The sequence below is a fragment of the Lactuca virosa genome, chromosome 2, assembly GCF_052849685.1.
Source record: "Lactuca virosa cultivar CGN04683 chromosome 2, Lactuca_virosa_CGN04683_v6, whole genome shotgun sequence".
Classification (NCBI taxonomy): Eukaryota; Viridiplantae; Streptophyta; class Magnoliopsida; order Asterales; family Asteraceae; genus Lactuca; species Lactuca virosa.
The window spans coordinates 16,788,039-16,795,906 of NC_136427.1; positions in this window are offsets into that span (position 1 = coordinate 16,788,039).

A 7,868-nucleotide genomic window follows, 5' to 3' on the forward strand; every position below is an offset into this window, starting at 1 on the left:
TACCTTGTTGTTGCTTGGATTCCTTCAAGACTTTGTGAGCCTAGCACCCCAAATGTTGTGCCTCAAATGCTTCACACAACACCACAAGACTTGGAATAACTTGAGAGAATGTCACTTAGCCTCAAAATTGGTTATGCCCTCTCTAGTAACACTAGGTAATCTAGATCACCATTTTGCTAGCCATAGGGTTCCTTTTATAGTGTTGTCACAATTAGGGTTTACACATTAATGCCCTTAATTGTCATGACTCTTGATTTCCCATGACCCATGGATTTGTAACTCCCATGGACTATCCATGGAGCTCCATATGGTTACATCCATAACCCATAAACCCTGGATCATTAATCCACCATAAAAGAATTGATGATTGTCATAATCAACCCTATATATTTAATTAGTCTCACTTTGATCACCAAATTAATCCTAGATTAATACTTGATCAATACTAATTAAATAATACTATTATTAATATATTAGAACTTATAATATATTTTATAATCCTAAGTGCCTTATTCTCTCATTTAGTCTATCCAAGTATTGCAATGCCATGCAACCCAAATGGACCATGCCGGGTCGGGTCAAGTACATACCAAATAAAGTTATGGACTTAGACACTATATCCAACAACAAGTTCATAAGGGAAAAGGAGCATGTTGGGTTTGAGCCAGAAGCATTGTTGGAAGACATCTGAAAGGAAAGAAAGACAAGTTTCATTAGATTAGGAATCCTTAATAATTCACCCAAATGAAATATTAAGGCTAGGATCCAACAAACTATTTATAGTTGGAAGAGGGTTGTCGTAATCCATACTATAAAATATTTGAAGGTAGGTAAATGACGATTTACCAATTTCCACCATAAGAACGAAATATTTTATTATTAGGTTTTATTGGTTTTGAAACTCCTAGATCTTTTGAGATACATTGAACTTTTCAATGGCATGTTTGAATCTCGATTGTGCCCTCTCAAATTTGTGACTGGGATGCCGAGGATGACAAACAAGGTGTGAATAACCATACAAATTGACTTGGTACCCTCAACAATATTACCTAATCGATGTGCCGGTTAACCACACATGCTCCACCGATCTATAATAAGGTCAAGTTACGCTTTGCCACTCTTACTAGTCCAAGTTAGTGTGCCGGTTAACCACACACGCTCCACTAACGACTTGGTAAGGTACAAAGTGTAATTTTATGGGCTAGCACCAATTTCAGATTTTCCTAAAGTAACTAAGATTGGGAATTTATAATGTATAGTTACTTTATAATTCATTATACTTTTAACGAGTATTTAAAGTCGTATCCTACCCGTTCGGCTAACGACCCTCCACCGATCAAGGAAGCGGTGGGTGAGAGTGGACACCCATTATGTCACCATTTTATAGGCAACAACCTTATACCCCCCTTATAGACCGGCTTCGTGAATGAGGCCTACTAACGGTAAGAATGACATATTCTTATACATATCTATATAATAAAATTATAATAATATTATAAGTGTTGATTTTTAAACTTTTTAAAAATCTAAGTTTTAATTTGGAATTAAAGTATTAAAGTGTAAGACTTTTCAAATTCCAAAACTTGAGGGCAAGATTTGAAACTATTCCAAGTTTCTTCAATCTCTTCAATTTGTAACTTATGAGTTTTAATGGTTCATAAAAAGAAGAGTCTTCATTTTATGAAACCTCTTTAGTTCTTTAATCATAATTAAAAGAAGTGACTTTTGGTTATCCATAACTTGAGGACAAGTTATGGACACCATCATAGCCATTAAGATCATGAATTAAACACACATGGAGGTTACACATAATTCCTATGATCTTCTAAACTCATATGAACACAAATTCATGTCAAGCAATTTCAAGAAAATCATATAAACATATACAATACTTGAAAATTGATAAAAGTCATGTAAAATGGGTTAACATAATCATTATCATTTTGAAAAACAGATTTTAAAAGTCCAAAACAGATTGGGATAATGATCTTAATCCATTTCCAGCAACAAATCTCGAAAAAAACTGCCCAACACGCTCCTACTCGCCGAGTGCATTATTCTACTCGTCGAGTAGGATGAATTTGTTCATGGACTCGGCGAGTCCTCCCCATGGACTCGGCGAGTCCTCCCCATGGACTCGGCGAGTCCAGTCGTCAGAGTGCAGAATTTTCGATTTTTAAGCAGTTTTGCAACAAGTATACAGAAAACAATCCTATGCTCTGATACCACTGATGGGTTTTTGAGCATTCTAACACTTCCTAAGTGTACATGCAACCCTAATAACCTTGAATCTATGTTTTCTCTATATACATGCAAATTTCTTTTTCAAGGTTATTTCCTAACTAGCATGGCATGGGGATTACATATAACATAAAACTAGTAGAAATACATACCTTGTTGTTGCTTGGATTCCTTCAAGACTTTGTGAGCCTAGCACCCCAAATGTTGTGCCTCAAATGCTTCACACAACACCATAAGACTTGGAATAACTTGAGAGAATACTTCTAGCACTCAAAATCGGTTATGCCCTCTCTAGTAACACTAGGTCACGATTTTGCTAGCCATAGGGTTCCTTTTATAGTGTTGTCACAATTAGGGTTTACACATGAATGCCCTTAATTGTCATGACTCTTGATTTTCATGACCTATGGGTTTGTAACTCCCATGGACTATCCATGGAGCTCCATATGGTTATAACCAAACCCATAAACCATGGATCATTAATCTACCATAAAAGAATTGATGATTGTCATAATCAACCCTATATATTTAATTAGTCTCACTTTGATCACCAAATTAATACTAGATTAATACTTGATCAATACTAATTAAATAATACTATTATTAATATATTAGAACTTATAATATATTAATAATCATAAGTGCCTTATTCTCTCATCTAGTCTATCCAAGTATTGCAATGCCATGCAACCCAAATGGACCATGCCGGGTCGGGTCAAGTACATACCAAATAAAGTTATGGACTTAGACACTATATCCAAAAATTTCATGGGATAGCACCTATTTCATATTTTCCTAAAGTAACTAAGATTGGGAATTTATAAAAAGTTTAGTTACTTTATATTTTTTTCATTATACTTTTAATGAGAATTATAGTCCTTGTCCTACCCGTTCGGCTAACAACCCTCCACCAGTCAAGGAAGTGGTGGGTGAGAGTAGACACCCATTAAGTTTCAATTTTATAGGCAACAACCTTATACCCCCTTATAGACCGGCTTCGTGAATGAGACATACTAACGGTAAGACTGACTTGCTCTTATACATATATATACATATTATTAACTTATAATACTATTAAGTATAAGGGTTGAATTTTAACTATTAAAACTCTAGGGTTTGGAATTAAAATTTGCAAATGTGACTTTATAAATTCCAAAACATGAGGGCAAGTTTTGAAACTATTCAAAACATTTCATACTCATAACTTATGGTTTTAATGGTTTATTAAAATGAAGACTCTTCATTTTATGTAACCTATGGCTCTTTAGTGACAATTTAAAGAAGTGACTTTTGGTAATCCATAACTTGAGGACAAATTATGGACTCCATCAATAGGCATTAAGATCAAGAATTACACTACCAAACTATTTGCAAATAATTCCTATGATCTATGAAAACTCATAAGTATGAACATTCATATCAACAATTTCAAGAATCATATAAACACATATAAAACTTGAAATTTTGATAATAACCATTGTAAATGGATTAGCATAATCATTACCACATAAAAAACAAGTTTTACAAGTCCAAAACAGTTTAGGGTAATGATTCTAGTCCATTTCCAACAGCACAACTCGAAATTCTGCACACAGGGGCTTCTACTCATCGATGCAAGAACCTACTCGATGAGTAGGATGCATTTACACTTGGACTCGTCGAGTCCCCCCATGGACTCGGCGAGTTCACTGTTCAGTGAGCAGAAAAATCGACTTTTTAAGCAGTTTGCATCAAATACAAAGAAAACAAGCCTAGGCTCTGATACCACTGATGGGTTTTGAGCATTCTAACACTCATATGGTGTACATGTAACCCTAGAAACCTTGGATCTATGTTTTCTCTAATATTCATGCAAATAAGATTTTTCCAAGGTTTACATCCTAACTAGCATGGCATGGGGTACTTGTAATATAAAACTAGCAGAATGACATATCTTTGTAGTTGCTTGGATTCCTTAAGACTTTGTGAGCCTAGCACCCCAAATGTGATGCCTCAAATGTTTCACACACCACCCACAATGGAATAACTTGAGAGAAGAACACTTTGATCACAAAATCGGCTAGCCCTCCTTGTCTTGGAATAGTGGCCGATTTTACTCCATATGAGGTTCTTTATATATATAGTGTGTCACAAGTAGGGTTACACCGTGTAAACCCTAATGTGTATGGCTTTTCATTTATTCCATGATCCATGGGTCATAACCTCCATGGAGCATCCATGGAACACCCAATGGGTCCTAGGCCAATCTAGTGAATCATGAACCATAAGCCCATTATATAAGAATGAATAATTTACAAATCAATCCCCATATATTTAATTAGTCTCTTTTTGATCAGAAAATTAATTCCAAATTAATTCTTGATCAATACTAATTAAATAATATGATTTCATATTAATATATTAGAACTTATAATATATTAACAAATAGTAAGTGTCCTTTTTTCTCATTTTGTCTATCCAACAGTTGAGATGAAGATGCAACCCAAATGGACCATGCTAAGCCGGGTCAAGTGTATACTAAATATAGTTATGGACTTAGACACCTTATCCAACACATATCCCAATATATCAAAACATTATAAATAGTTGTTGTCATAATGTTCCAATATCCAAATACTAAATCCAAATCAAAATCCCATTTCTAGACCAATAAAGTCTTATAGTTGAAGTGTAACCATTCATACTTAGCTCTGAATAAGGACTTTATTAATGGGTTCAACTAAAACTAATTTGTGTGAATTTCGTGAATACTATCATCTCCATATTTAACTTTACTCTAGCTATAGTTAAATATCATGGAGTATATGATTGGTGTTATTTTGTGGCATATAGTCTCTTAACTCGATTAAGTATAAAGTCGAAGTCACAAATATTTCTATGTAGCCTTTGAATGGCAGAGATCAACATAGTTTTTCAATGTACTCATTCATCCAATCATATTAGATTTAAACTTCTAGAGTAGTGTACTCTTATTTTATAGTATATTGTGTCATTTTGTTTTTCTTGGACCTCATTCCAACTAAACATACTCTTTATCCCTTAATGAAGTTATAATTAAATTATAATTCATAATTATATAGATTTGTTTAGAATCAAAATCTTATGTAGCTTTTTACATGAAGATTTTATTCTAAACTATATGTCACATATATATTCTTCTAGTTCTTCCAAAGTACTCTCAAAATGTTTCTATAATCATTTGGTGACTTAACCATGTATTCAATTGGTATATTATGATATAATCATAACATGATCATATACCAGGTCTTATGTATAATATGGAATAAATGATTGATTCATTTTCCAAGCAAATCAAATATAAATCATTTCAACTAGTTCAAACCTATTAGCTTGGTCCTTTTCGAGTTTGGCTAAAAAAGGAATCTTCTATCTTGATCTCTTTCAGGATATTGTGAATATATGCAAAAGGATATAAAACTTTGAACATTCATCTTATCTATCTCTATAAATTTTACATTCCAAGAATATATATTATTCTTCCTAACTCTTTCATTTTAGAAACACATTCCGAGTCAAGGTGAAAAGGCCTGGCATGGTAAGAATATAATTTCTTATGATAGAGTATGTCTCATTCATACAAGATTAGGAATGTCACTATTCTCCCACTATTTCTTAGTAAACACACATGTTCTATTCCTTTTGGTATAAAAGCATGCATTCTGGTTTCATATTAAAATGATGATTGCAACATTGAGATGCTTGGTCTATATCCACAAGTACATCTCAAACTTTACACATTTGGTTAAGATAACATGGATTAAGAAAACCTCCAGGCTAATCTATATAGATATATTCTAGTAGATATCTATTAAGAAAAGCAGTGTTTCTTGAAATCTATTTGGTATATTTCATATTGAGAATATGAACTTATAGTAAAAAATATCCTTATTGATTTAATCATAGCTACTTGTGAAAAAGGTTTGATCATAGTCAATTTCATGAGTATGATAAGGGTCATACTCAATGACATGAGTATGATAAAATCCTTTTACAACAAGTCTTGCTTTAAATGTGTATGATTATCCATGTAATGTATTCTTTCTAGAAGAATAACTTACTCCTTCTAGCCTTGCTATAGATATGATGTTCAATCAAGACCATACTTTATTATCATACATGGATTACATCTCATGTTCATGACTCTAAGTCATTAATCAGATTCGAGATCTTGACATAACATCTTGGTATTTGATGGATTTCCAAGAAATCATCAAGAAAAACCCATGAATGAGAGATTCCATATTTGTAAAATCATAGATGATTCATATCACGAATGCGAACAATTTGTGTTTGTGAATAGCTATTATTCAAGTTTAACAATCCTTGTTAAATCTAGTGCCAACTTTTACTACATCAGGTTATGGTTCTTGAGTTGCTTCAAGTTCAATGTATATCCCACTTGCTTTGTCATTATAAGCTTGTTTTGTACTAACTTAGTTGTCAGGGGAATAAGAGAACTTATTATTGGTGGGTTTGCATATAATAATCTAAGCCACATTTACAAATATGTATTTAGTAGATTTTAGGTTTAGAATTTTTAGTCCAACATAGGCTTCAAATCCACAAAACATTTAATAAGATAGGGATAGAGCCTTTCCACGTAAAATCTTATGAAAACAAATATTATATCTACTAGTTAGTTGGTGTTTGCACTCAAGGTACAATTGATAGTGCTCTAGGTGTTATCCCAAGGAAATAAAAGGAGGACATTTCTACCGATTAGAAAGAAAATCATACCAAGTAAGATTTAATTCATCCTTTATTATCATTGAGGCCTTAGATAGTTCTTATCGGTTTGTATTTCAACTTGATATTTGAAACCTTTAACAAAGATTTCACAATTATGTTTTAACATGTAAAATATAATTTATAACTACTATAGATGTTGATAAAGTTGATTTGGTATCTTGTCTTAAATCTTAGACATTCATTAGAAAGGAAGTCATACGCCATAGTGTATAGTTCCTTAATAATTATGTTCTCTACTACTTAGTGAAAATATCATTAGGAATCTTTTATATATAAATAAGATTTACATATGTCAAACAAACTACATTATTTGCCTTCAAAGATCCCTTTCTTGAAGTTGGAATATGTTAATGTCATTTATATAATAAAGATAACAATGTCAAAGATGAGTTTGATTTAAAACAAGTTTAAGTCAAAAGTATTTTTCATCTGTAACTTGTTATTTATAAAACACTGATATTTACTTTATAATATTGGTTAAGAGATCTAGTCTCATAAATAGAATTTTAATCATTTCTGAATATGAAGGTGATCGTTATGAAAAAACGATTTAAGTAAATAGTCAATGTCACACCCCAAAACAGGAACGGAGGAAACGTTCTGGGGTGGAGGACGTCATGTCAAGTATCACAACACATGCAGTATAGTAATCAAAGTACAACAACCATTGCATTAATAGTATAAGTTTTACATAGGTTAAATTTAGCAACAACATCAAAGTAGATATAGAAAATAACGTAAGATGCAGCTCGGTACAAGGCTGTCTTCACAAGAGTTTCTGGAGTGTACCTGTCTACTGACGACCTGAGAATACAAGTTATTTTGAAAGAGAGTATCAGCATTTTAATGCTGGTGAG